We start from the raw sequence: 13,505 nt of genomic DNA on the forward strand, positions 1-13,505 counted from the left end.
GATGGAAATTGGAGGAAGTGCCCCTCAGCCCCAAAGCATCCTGCTGACCCGCCGCTAGGTACGCATGTCCCCGGGAGGGAGAGGGAGAACCCCGTCACCAGCACCTCCAGGTGGATGGAAACAGGAAGGAGTGTCCCTCAACCCCAGAGCATCTGGCTGATCTGCCGCTCAGTACGCGGGTCCCCGGGAGGGAGAGGGAGAACCCCCGTCGCCGCCAGCGCCTCCAGATGGATAGAAACAGGAAGGAGCGCCCCTCAACCCCAAAGCATCTGGCTGACCTGCTGCTCGGTACGCAGGTCCCCGGGAGGGAGAGGGAGAACCCCCACCACCGCCAGAGCCTCTAGGTGGACGGAAATGGGAGGGAGCGTCCGTCAGCCTCAGAGCATCTGGCTGACCCACCGCTTGGTAGACGGATCCCCGGGGGGAAGAGGGAGAACCCCTCTGCCGCCAGTGACTCCAGGTGGATGGAAATTGGAGGAAGTGCCCCTCAGCCCGAGAGCATCCGGCTGACCCGCCGCTAGGTACGCAGGTCCCCGGGAGGGAGAGGGAGAACCCCCTCCACTGCCAGCAACTCCAGGTGGACAGAAACGGGAGGGAGCGCCGCACAGCCCCATAGCATCTGGCTGACCCGCCGCTCGGTATGCAGGTCCCGGGGAGGGAGAGGGAGAACCCCGCCACCAGCACCTCCAGGTGGATGGAAACAGGAAGGAGTGTTCCTCAACCCCAGAGCATCTGGCTGATCTGCCGCTCAGTACGCGGGTCCCCGGGAGGGAGAGGGAGAAACCCCTCCACCGCCAGCACCTCCAGGTAGATGGAAATGGGAAGGAGCGCCGCCCAGCCCCAGAGCATCTGGCTGACCCGACGCTTGGTACACGGGTCCCCAGGAGGGAGAGGGAGAACGCCCGCCGCCAGCACCTCCAGGTGGACGGAAACGGGAAGGAGCGCCCCTCAACCCCAAAGTATCCAGCTGACCCGCTGCTCGGTACGCAGGTCCCCGGGAGGGAGAGGGAGAACCCCCACTGCTGCCAGAGCCTCTAGGTGGACGGAAATGGGAGGGAGCGTCCCTCGGCCCCAGAGCATCCAGCTGACCCGCCGCTCGGTAGAGGGGTCCCCGGGGGGAAGAGGGAGAACCCCTCTGCCGCCAGTGCCTCCAGGTGGATGGAAATTGGAGGAAGTGCCCCTCAGCCCCAGAGCATCCGGCTGACCCGCCGCTAGGTAAGCAGGTCCCCGGGAGGGAGAGGGAGAACCCCCTCCGCTGCCAGCAACTCCAGGTGGACAGAAACGGGAGGGAGCGCTGCCCAGCCCCAGAGCATCTAGCTGACCCGCCGCTCGGTATGCGGGTCCCCGGGAGGGAGAGGGAGAACCCCGCCACCAGCACCTCCAGGTGGATGGAAACAGGAAGGAGTGTCCCTCAACCCCAGAGTATCTGGCTGATCTGCCGATCGGTACGCAGGTCCCCGGGAGGGAGAACCCCCGCCAGCACCTCTAGGTGGATGGAAACGGGAGCGCCCCTCAGCCCCAGAGCATCCGGCTGACCCGCCGCTTGGTAGGCATGTCCCGGGGGGGAGAGGGAGAACCCCTTCTGCCACCAGTGCCTCCAGGTGGACAGAAATGGGAGGAAGCGCCCCTCAGCCCCAGAGCATCTGGCTGACCCGCCTCTTGGTATGCAGGTCCCCGGGAGGGAGAACCCCCTCCACAGCCAGCACCTCCAGGTGGATGGAAATAGGAGGGAGCGCCGCCCGGCCCCAGAGGATCCAGCTGACCAACTGCTCAGTACACGGTTCCCTGGGAGGGAGATCCCCAGCCACCACGAGCGCCTCCAGTTGGATGTAAATGGGAGGGAGCGCCCCTCTGCCCCAGAGCATCCAGCTGACCCCCGCTTGGTGCGAGAGGTATGTAAAGCCCCTAATTTGCTGGACGTTGTGCCCCCTGGTGGCTTTGCTCCATTGACCATCCTGATCCATTTTAAAGGCATCTCTAACATAACTCCCTCATCCTGTCTACAGTAAATTGCAAGGGAGCGGTCTCCTTGTCCCGGCTCAAGGGGGTGGGCTCCCTGTGGTCTGTTCTGGCCCCTGCCTGGTTGTCCATTGGCCCTGTGGAATTAAGCCCCTGCCTGGTTGTCCGTTGGCCCTGCGGAATTAAGCCCCTGCCTAATTGTCCATTGGCCCTGCAGAATTAAGCCCCTGCCCTGTTGTCCGTTGGCCCTGCAGAATTAAGCCCCTGCCTGGTTGTCCATTGGCCCTGCGGAATTAAGCCCCTGTCCAGTTGTCCGTTGGCCCTGCGGAATTAAGCCCCTGCCCAGCTGTCCATTGGCCCTGTGGAATTAAGCCCCTGCCCGGTTGTCCGTTGGCCCTGCGAAATTAAGTCCCCTCCCTGGACTTAACAATCAGAGGACCTGTGCCCCGGCGGGCCCAGCAAAACTTGCCCCAGGGAGATGGCAAATGTCAAATGGAACTTGCCCCATCAGAGAGGAGGAAAATAATTTCAACCTCAAAAACTTGCCCCTCAGAAACGACAAGTTTACTTGATAAACTTGCCCCTCTGAGTCAGCAAAGGAAGAAGAGAAGGCAGAGAAGGGGTCAAGCAGTTTAAACACTCCAAACGTTCACCAGAAGGAAGCACTTTTCCCAGGGCACAGATCAGCATCCTGGGGGCACACACCGGGGGTAAGGGTCAGCACACGGGGAACCTCTCCAATCCTTCTCTCCCCCTCCGGCAGCTGTCCACTTCCTGAACCGTGTCCCATCAGCACTCCCCTCAATTCAAGTGCCACCTCGGTCACATTGCCCACCATTTGCCTCCCCGGTGGTGGGCGGTAAGGACAGCCCCCATTCGCTGGTGGAGTGCTTCTCCCGAACACAGGGTGGCGTCACAGGGCACCTGCCTTTGGGTGATTTGGGACAGCACAGGGATCCCCTTCCAGGGCCCCATCTCTGACCAGTCTATCACCCTTCAGCGGCCGCCCTCTCTCCATCCCCATCACGTCAGCACTCCCTTACTCTCGGGGTCCACCTCAGTTACACCACACCCCATTACCTCCAGTGACAGGCGCTCAGAATGATAATAGCTTGCCGTTGAGAACTTCTCCAAGGACAGGGCATCATCGTAGGGGCGGAGACCTGTGGGGGGCAGGTCGGCACAGGGGATACCCTTCTAGGGGCCCAATATATGACCCATCACTCCACCTCAGGCAACCGGCCCTCCTTCCATACCCCATACTGTCGGCACTCCCCTACGTTTGTGGGCCACCTCGACAAGACTGCCTCCGTTGTCTCCCAGTGGCAGGCAGTCGGGACAATCCTCATTCGCCAGTGGTGCACTTCTCCAAGGACAGGGGCAACATCAAGAGGATGCCTTCTGTGGGAAGGGCAGTCAAGAGCAGGGGATCCCCTTCCGGGGCCCCCCTCTCAGACCCATCTCTCCACCTCAGACGGCCGCCCACACTCCATCCCCATCCTTTCGGCACTCTCCGCTGTCACCACATCCCTATGCAGGGGAGCGCTTCTCCAAGGGCGAGGATTCGGAATCATTGAGGAGCAGCCGTCTTTGGTTAAAGCAGGCTGGCACAGGGGATCCCCTTCTGGTGGGACCCCTCTCCAACCAATCTCTCCACCTCGAGCGGCCGCACCACCTCCATCCCTGTCCCGGTAGGCACTCTCCTGCTCTCGGGGGCCACCTCGCTTACGCAGCTTTCGTTCCCTCCCGGTGGCAGGCGGTCAGGACAGTACTCTTTTACTTTGGAGTGTTTCTCCAAGGGCGGGGAATCGACAAAGAGTGGCCACCTTTCGGGGGAAGCAGGCCGGTGCAGGGGATCCCCTTTTGGGGGCCCCCTCTCCACCTCAGACGGCCGCCCCACCTCCATCCCGTCCCAGTAGGCACTCTCCTGCACTCATGGGCCACCTCGCTTAAACAGCCTCCATTCTTTCCCAGTGGCAGGAGGGCGGGACGGTTCTCTTTTGCCTTGGAGCATTTCTCAAAGGGCAGGGAATCATAAAAGAGTGGCCACCTTTGAGGGGAAGCAGGCCAGCACAGGGAATCCCCTTCTGGGGCCCCCTCTCCGGCCCATTTGTCACCCTTCAGCGGCTGCCCTCTTTACATCCCCATCAGGTCAGCACTCCCTTATGCTCATGTCAGCACTCCCTTACGCTCGGGGTCCACCTCAGTAACACCACACCCATTTCCTCCGGTGGCAGTTGCTCAGGATTTTCCTTGCTTGTCGTTGAGCACTTCTCCAAGGACGGGACATCATCAAAGTGGCGGCCACCTGTTGGGGGGGGCAGGCCAGCACAGGGGATCCTCTTCTGGGGGAGCCCTCTCTGACCCATCTCTACACCTCAAGCAGCCAGCCCTCTCTCCATACCCATCCTGTCAGCACTCTCCTACATTTGCGGGCCGCTTCGGTCACACTGTCTCCATTGTCTCCCGGTGGCAGGCAGTCGGGACAATCCTCAATTGCCAGGGGAGCACTTAGCCAAGGACAGGAGCATCATCAAGAGGGTGCCTTCTGTGGGGAGGGCAGTCCAGCAAAGGGGATCCCTCCCCTTCCGGGTGCCCCCTCTCAGACCCATCTCTCTTAATCAGACAGCCGGCCCTCTCTCCATACCCATCCTGTCGGTACTCCCCTATGGCTTTGGGCTGCCTCAGTCACACTGCCTCCATTGTCTCCCAGTGGCAGGCAGTCGAGACAATCCTTAATCGCCAGGGGAGCACTTTTCCAAGCATGGGGGCATCATCAAGAGGGTGCCTTCTGTGGAGAGGGAAGGCCAGTGCAGTGGATCCCCTTCCAGGGGCCCCCTCTCAGACCCATCTCTCCCCCTCAGACAGCTGCCCCCTCTCCATGCGCCCATCCTGTCAGCACTCTCCAATGCTCACTGGACACCTCTGGTACACCGCTGTCGCCGCATCCTGATGCAGGGGAGCAGTTCTCCAAGGGTGAGGGTTCAGAATCAAGGAGCAGCCACCTTTTGGGGGAAGTAGGCCTGCGCAGCAGATCCCCTTCCAGGGGCACCCTCTCCGACCTGTCTTTACAAATCAGGCAGTTGCCCCTACTCCACCCCGTCCCGGTAGGCTCTCTCCTGCCCTCACGGGCCACCTCGCTTATGCAGCCTCGGGGTCAGTGCTCGTTGGCAAGTATTATCTCTAGAATAACTTATTCTCAGTGCCCCGCCAGCGCTGTCGCCAACCTCAGCATGACCGATCCAATAACCGAGTTTATCTAGAGTTACCAAATAGGCCAAGATCCCCGATGTAAAGATCCCTCAGGGTCAGCCCTCATTGGCATACAATTGCTCTAGAATTACCAAAGTTATCCAAAGGAATGGTTGGAGCAATCAAAGGAACCATAACTGATTTCATGAGCCATTCGCAGTTTCACTGTACCGACCATGCGTACTGACTATGCTACTGGACGGATCAACCAGTTAGCGCCACCAAAGGCTTCAGAGGGATGCAGCAGGGATGGGGGCCCACTTCCTCTCTCTGCAAGCCCAGAAAGGACCATGAGCCAGCACCCACAGCACCCTCCCCATCCACCAACTTGGAGAGCAGACAGAGGAATGAGGCCTGCAGGGCCTGTCTTGGGTCCTAAAGGCTTAAAAGGGGTCCACAGCCATCTCCCGGAGGGGTGGCCTCTTAGGATGAGCAGCATACAGAGGGGAATGAGGGTGGCTCAGAATGGTAGCCCAGCATGGGGAGACAGAAAAGGGACTCCCCTCTTACTGGTCCATGCTGGTGGAACTACTCACAGCAGGCTGTCTGGGGTAGGGTCCAGGACACAGAAAACTCGCTTAAATTAGGCACAACTTGCCCAACCTAAAACTGGGAATGCAAAAAGAGGCAGGCCTGGGCCAGCAAAGGTCATGCTCAAAGCCGCAAGAGGGAACTCTTAAAGCCATATATATGCGGCCCCCATAAGGGACACACCAACCTCAGGGCCCTCCCTGGCTGGGGCAGTGGTGGCAAGATCGATCAAGTAAAGAGAGCACCTCACGGGGTAACACTCAATGGCTTCATCATGAAGCCCAAGGGGGGAACCAAAGTAGTAATAGGTAGCCCTGAGACATGGAGGGAGACCTCTGGAACTTCTTGCTCCTTTGAACCAGAGTGGAGAACCTATGACATTCAGCCAATGTCATGGAACTCAGACTCAGCCAGAATCAGAATCAATAAACCAATAGGTTGCCCGGCAATGAGTTCCACAAGTCAGGGGACCAATGACCGTACGTACCTGGAGGGAGAGGGGGGCCGTGCCCACACTTGCGGACCTCCTCTCTGGCTTGCAAGGAACACCAGGGGGCACCCTAGAGTACTGAAATATGGGTTTCAAAAAATCTCATCGAGCTTATAGGCAATATGTTAGGGGGCCCCTCCCCGGGGGCGGTGGTCTACAATTATACTGACCTCTTGGAACTCTGGCTTGGCAAAAGGGGTACATGCACAATCCCTCACCTTTGGATCATGAAAGTCAGGGGTACCTAACTTGCCCCGGGTTTCCCCAGGAGAGCTAAAGGAAGTGTCAGGGAGGGATCCTTGGAGCTCGAGGGTGAGTGCTTTTCCAAGGACGGGGGCAGCATCGCGGGGGCATCCGCCTGTGGGGGTAGCAGGTCGGCACAGGGGATCCCCTTCAGGGGGCCCCTCTCCGACCCATCTCTCCACCTCAGGTGATCGCCCCCTCTCCGTCCCCATCCCTGCAGCCCTCCCCTACACTCGAGGGCCGCCTTTTGGTCATGGATGTCAGGGGTACCTAACTTGCCTTGGTTTTCACCCACCTGTGCCAGGGACCCCTGTTCTATCCCACATGGTATGCAGAGTGAAAGGTCCCTTGTAAGTAGCGGCAGTGACCACTACCCCAAAGGTACCCTACACTCTCTCTACGGGAGAGGACAGGTTTCCAAGAGATATGTGTCAGGGGTACTTAACTTGCCACATAACCCTGTTCTATCCTGCATAGTATGGAGAGTGAAGGGCCCCTTGTAAGTAGCGGCAGTGACCACTACCCCAAAGGTACCCTACGCTCTCTCCAAGGGAGAGGACAGGTTTCCAAGGGATAAGTGTCAGGGGTACTTAACTTGCCATGGAACCATGTTCTACCCCGCATAGTATGGAGAGTGAAGGGCCTCTTGTAAGTAGCGGCAGTGACCACTACCCCAAAGGTACCCTATGCTCTCTCCACAGGAGAGGACATGTTTCCAAGGGATAAGTGTCAGGGGTACTTAACTTGCCACGGACCCCTGTTCTATCCCACATAGTATGGAGAGTGAAGGTCACCTTGTAAGTAGCGGCAGTGACCACTACCCCAAAGGTACCCTACACTCTCTCCATGGGAGAGGACAGGTTTCCAAGGGATAAGTGTCAGGGGTACTTAACTTGCCACGGACCCCTGTTCTATACCGCATAGTATGGAGAGTGAAGGGCCCCTTGTAAGTAGCGGCAGTGACCACTACCCCAAAGGTACCCTACGCTCTCTCCATGGGAGAGGACAGGTGTCCAAGGGATTTGTGTATGATATTAAACCTTATGCATACCACATGTTTATGGATGAACATTAGCATTATTTATTAAGCAGCAATACAAATACATTTTCAAAGGCATTGGTCAGAGAAAAGCCAAAAAACTCTTCCTCATCAGTGTCACTTTCAAACAGTTCAACAAGTTGTGCATACTCCAGTTCATGTGCCGTTTGAAATGAACAAGTTATTCCACACTTTTTAAAGGATTTGATGATCAGTTCTTTAGGTATTTTATATCATGCATTTTTAACCCACTGGACAACAAGGCTGTAGCTAGGGCGCCTCAAAGCACCCCCTTGAGTTAGCTGATTTTGCCCAGATAACATTCACTCGTTCCAGGATTTTTTTACATGGGTTTTAAAAGGTTTGTTCATGGAGACATCTAATGGTTGCAGCCAGCAGGAATCACAGCTTGCCTTGTATTATTTCTTCGTAGCTTTTCCTTTACAGTTTTGCTCAGATGACTGCAGAATTGGTCCCAAACAAGCAATACATGTGATTTGGAACAGTTTTGTGGTCTTTTCAGCCAAACCTCGTCCAGCCAAACATGCATAAGAGTCTCGTTCATCCACCCTTTGGAGTAAACTTTTACCAGGACACTGATTGTAAAGTCCTCCTTTGGCATGGTTTTTCTTTTAAAAATATCCATTGGCATAAGCTTTGTCCCATCTGCCATGCTTGACAAGACAACGGTAAAGTGTTGCTTTTCATGGCCAGTTGTTTTGACATTAATTGTATGGTTTCCAGAAAAATCAACTGTGGTATTACCCGGCATATCAAAAAACATTGGCATTTCATCCATATTGCCTATGGACGACAGTTCAAAACATACACCTTTTAAGCTCACAACGTATAAAATTATGGAAGTTATGCACTTTATCCTTCAAAACCTTTGGGCTATGTGTGTTCTCTGGTGCAAGATCAGTTTGTATCTGTTAATAAACCTTCTACACCACCCAGCAGAGGCATGGAAAACAGGGAGGTTGGCACCATATTTACCAGTGTCTTTAGAAAGTCTTAAAGCTTTGGTTCATATAGTCAAACGTGTCACAACAAGGCCCCTGGAGCGCAAGTCCCATACCCATTTAGTCTGGTGTAGCGCTGGGCCCGTTTTGTTTTCGGCATTTTCCGGAGAATTTCTTTTTTCTTTCTCCATTCTCTCAAAACTTTTTCGGAAATGGAAAATACTCTCTCTGCACTGCGGTTTCCATGCTTCTCTGCATACACTGCAACGTGAAGTTTGATGCCGGCCTCATAACTCTTTCTCTTTGTGGTCATAGCTGAATGGTGAGAGAGGTAAATTCAAACTGCGTAGCATGCTAGAGCGTGTGCATCATGTGGGGGGAGGATGCAACCGAAATCGATTAACCAAGCGTGTGCTGGTCAAAAATTATTCCGCTATATCCGCCTGGGCCAGGCAAAAAAAAAAAGGCGTCTTATCGGCGGGGATATATGGTATATTAAAAATAAAAAGCACATGATTTTCTTTGTGAGGAAGAATGGAATAAAAAATATGCATAACGTGCTTCGGGTTTTTGCAATGTAGGCCTAAAGTGGTGTCGGATTAGCTCACATGAAAAATTAGTTATCTTATGATGTGTTATGAGCTAAATTAGAAATTCGATTAGAGTGGAGCACTATTTATCGCTTTCGCTCATGTGTTAACTGCACTAAAAATAAGCACGCGTTCGGTAATGCGCGTATTACAAGTAAAAAATGTTCATTCGGAGCTAACTCGACTCGTGCAAAAAGCCGAAGTTAGAATATTGTGACTGCGTTATTCCCCCATAGACTTCAATACAGCACGAAAAGTGGAAAGAAAAACCTAACACCCTACTCGCGCCCAAACCAGATCGCATTTTCTCAAGTGCGCTAACCCGACATGGAAATATGAATATTTCACATTCCAATGCTCTTCAAATACTGTAGAAGAACATGTTCTATATATTCATAATATATATATATATATATATATATATATATATATATATATATATATATATTATGCTCTTATGTTGTTTGTGTGCCATCGATATTTTAATATATTTTTCAATAAAAACGTTTTTATTAGAATCTCCAGGATCTCTGTTTTTCTCATTTTGCTGTTCTAGCCAGTCTTCCTGGATTTTTTTCGCTGTGGGGAGGTGTGTGCAGTATCCCTTCAGCCATTGGTGGAGTACGTGACTGGATTCATGCAGCCGTGCTGCTTTGGGTGAATGACGGAACCAAGCAGCCAATAGGAGTCAGCGCATGCCGAGAGGCGGGCAGAAGCAACGCTGAGGATTTCAAACTTACCCACAAGGACGCCAAGCGAGCAGAACCGGTGGACAGACGAGCACTTGGAGAAGGTAAAAGATTACCCGTGCATCGCAGAGCCTTTCAAGTTCCGGTCATAAGGTAGCTTGTTTGGGCAGCAGTGGGGACATTTGAACTATGATCTGAGATTTTGGCCATATACCTGTGTTCGTTAAGTCACGCCCTACATCTAGCAGACAAGCACTTGTTGGACTTTGACAATTTAGCTAAGTACTGTCGGGATATTAGTAGTTACTAACTACACATTGCAAAACGTAACTGAGTTTCTCCTTTGTATGTGTTTGTTATATATATTAGAAGCCTGCACTTGCTAGATTGCACATCTTGCGAAAAGCAAACTAACATTAATGTGGTAACCTTTTTGGGACAATCTCCCCTTCCTCAGACTAACCAATCACTGTGTACAATATAGATAACAAAATGTATACAGTGTACACAGTGGTTACCATGGTGACAGTTTGGGCACGCTTTACACGATTGGATGGGCTTTTTGGGTTTAAATGTTTGTTTGCAAAATGACTGTATGCATCTGATAGGAACTATATCTCCATCATCAATCCACAACCATCTTTTAGCTAAATCATTCTTTGGCACTATAGTGGTGATCCCTGTTTTTTTTATTAACTCAGGAACATCTTTTTGCTCCTGCTTTATCCCCAAGGAATTTGATTGCACCTTATGGGAGTAGGCTACATTTAGCTCTCATGAGTATCCTCATGTTTGAGACCATTGGTGCTTTGAACAATCTTATTCAGTAGAATACCTTAGACATCGGCAGCATCTTGACACGTGGATGAAAAGTGCAATGACCAGCTTCAGTCAGAAAACAGGTTACAGAGGTAGACTGGGGAGATGCGTTGCATTAGTGAAGGGAGCTATATAGCCTCTTGTAAAGGTATAAAGGTGTTTCCTTTGTTATTCACCAGATTCTCATGTGAAGGAGATAGACTGGAAACAGTAGACTGGGACAAGTTGAGGTCTGTAGCCATATAAGCAATCATGAACAAGACATCAGTACAAGAGGAATACACAGGAGAGTATTCTGATTTCAGGCCAAAGGCAGGAACCAGAAAAACATTCTGCAGCTAGGTCTTGAGATACAAGGAGGATCTAGCGGAATACTCAAAACACGTACCAAAGATCAGCAGCCAGGAAGTTAGGAATAAGTGGCACAACAAGCGGTCAGGTATGAAGCAAATTCCAGGGAACAAGTCACGGTCACACTAGAAAAGAGAGGTCAGAGGAAAAAATGCCAGAAACATCGTCAAAGAATAACCAACAGCCAAAAGGCATTCTTAGGTGCATTTGATAACTTTCTGCACCTCTATTGGTGCTCTTTCAGCCCCAAAATAATTTCTAATTTTCAGGTCACAAATAGCTTAATCTTCTATATATCTTTCACTGCCTGCACTATGTTTAGCACTGCTGAGGCTGAGCCACGCACCACCTTTAGCAAACCATGACCCATGAACAGTTACACTCTACAAAATGTCTGACAACTCCTCTTGACATAGCACTGTCCCTAGAGCAACTCAGGGTTCCAGTATTGCTATCGCCCATACCCTTGTTATCATGGACTAAGGCATGGAAGAACAACCTCTCTGGACCTGATAACTTCAAAAGCTAGGTTGTAGGTTTGTCCTGTAATAAACCTGCTGTCTCAGTATTTTTTTTTTTTAAATTCTTTATTTGTTCAGCGAAGAGACATAACATGGATCAAAACAGAAGAAAAGAAAACATTTCCCCATTCCTGGGAAGATTGTTACAGAGTATCAAACTAGCATTGATTCATCAATTGGTTTTACATCAACATGACATATCTCTCACAGTTTTTCTTTTTTAAGTTTCCCCCCCCCTCCCTTTCTCCCCCTCCTCCCTTATGCGCCTATTACTCAGCCAGCCGGCTCCTCTTCCCTCCCCCAGGGTGTCAGTCCTCCCCGTCCACCTCCCGTCCCACCTTCCACTAAAGAAGCGATACCTCTCTATTTACTATTCTGCAAGATCTACCTTCCATTCTCCTCGTAACTGAGCTTCCAACAGATATTCGGAATTGCGTATGGGGTATAAGATTCTCGCCAATTGTGGAGCATGTAGTGAGTGTAAGTAAGTGTCCCATTTCTTCATGAAACGTGCCGTGCGGTTTGCTATATCTCCCAAAGTGTCTGCCTGTTCGTGTATCAGCTGTGCATGTATCTCATTTTTTAACTGCAATAGGGTTGGTGCACGTCTATCTATCCAGTACTTCAGAATCATTTTCCTCGCTTGGAGAATGACATTGTGTAGAAAAGCTGTCCTATTTCTGGGCAGCCCAGGCGTATCTAGGAATAATACCATTTGTGGTGTAAGCGTTGCCACTTGTATGTTCAGGGAACGTAGCCAATGACAAATCATTCCCCAAAACTTCTTCAGCCTAGGGCACTCCCATAGCATATGCAACAAGGATGCCTGTGCCTTAGAGCACTTCGGACAATTCCCCGTGTGATCCCTTTCCCATTTTCTGTATTGGTGAGGAGTCACATAGGCGCCCTGCAATATTTTTGTGTGAGATTCTCTAATGTTCATCGCCAAGGTGGCTCTCCGGACATTTTCGATACTATTTTGGATCTGTGCTTTGGCTATAGGCACATTCAGAATTCCGGTCCATTTTTCCCCTAGGTATTCCAGGGTATGTCCGTTAGTGGGGGCCAACAATGTCTGGTATATTGGGGAGATGGAAGTGCAACCCTGGGAGTAAAGACTGCAGAGTTGATGGACACCACTGTTAGGTTCAGGGAAATCTTCTGAGTTAACCAACTCCAAGACGTAATGCCTAGCCTGGAGGTAGGCGAAGTGGTGCGTACGTGGCAGATTGTAAGTCGTTTGGAGTTGTGAGAAAGTACATGTAGTTTTCCCAGTGCCCTCCAGCATCTTGGACACCCTGTCTAGTCCCAAAGACTTCCAGGTCTTGAATGTCTGCGTGGTCATGCCTGGCACGAAGTGTGGATTCCCCTGCAGGGGTAAATACTTCGATATTTCATGACTACATTTCAATTTGCTGCATATTTTTCTCCATGCCTGTAAAGGCTGTGACATGAGGGGATAATGTATCAGAGACTTGTCTAGCTTATCAGCCTTAAGATGTGGAAGAACAGAGAGCGACCAAGGCTGAACCACCTGCCGCTCTAGTTCTGGGATTGTGAAATGACTATTTCCCGTTAGCCAGTCTAGGACGTATTTCGCCTGTGCCGCCCAGCAATAGAGCTCAACATTGGGGACCGCCATACCCCCCGAGGAAACTGCGCTCATCATTCTACTGGAGTGAATTCTGTGTTTTTTCCTAGCCCAGGTAAAAGACAGAAAGAGTGACTTCCAATAGAGCAAGTCCTTCTTGTGTATAAGTAATGGCAACATCTGCATTATGTAGAGCAGCTTGGGAAATAGGACCATTTTGATGAGAGCTATCCTACCTGAAACAGTCAATGGTAGCCCCATCCAGTGTTTGATCAGATCCGAGGCACCTTTTTTCAGGGGCGCGTAATTTATTTCGTACCAGTTCGCCGGATCTCGCGAGAGTTTGACTCCTAGATATTTAAAGGTAGTCCCCGCTACTCGAAAGTCGTATTGGAGGTCAGGTATATCGTTGGCATAAGATAACCATATTAGCTCCGTTTTATCAGTGTTGACTTTGTAGCCAGAGAT

The sequence above is a fragment of the Bombina bombina genome, chromosome 5 (genome assembly GCF_027579735.1).
Source record: "Bombina bombina isolate aBomBom1 chromosome 5, aBomBom1.pri, whole genome shotgun sequence".
Taxonomy (NCBI): domain Eukaryota; kingdom Metazoa; phylum Chordata; class Amphibia; order Anura; family Bombinatoridae; genus Bombina; species Bombina bombina.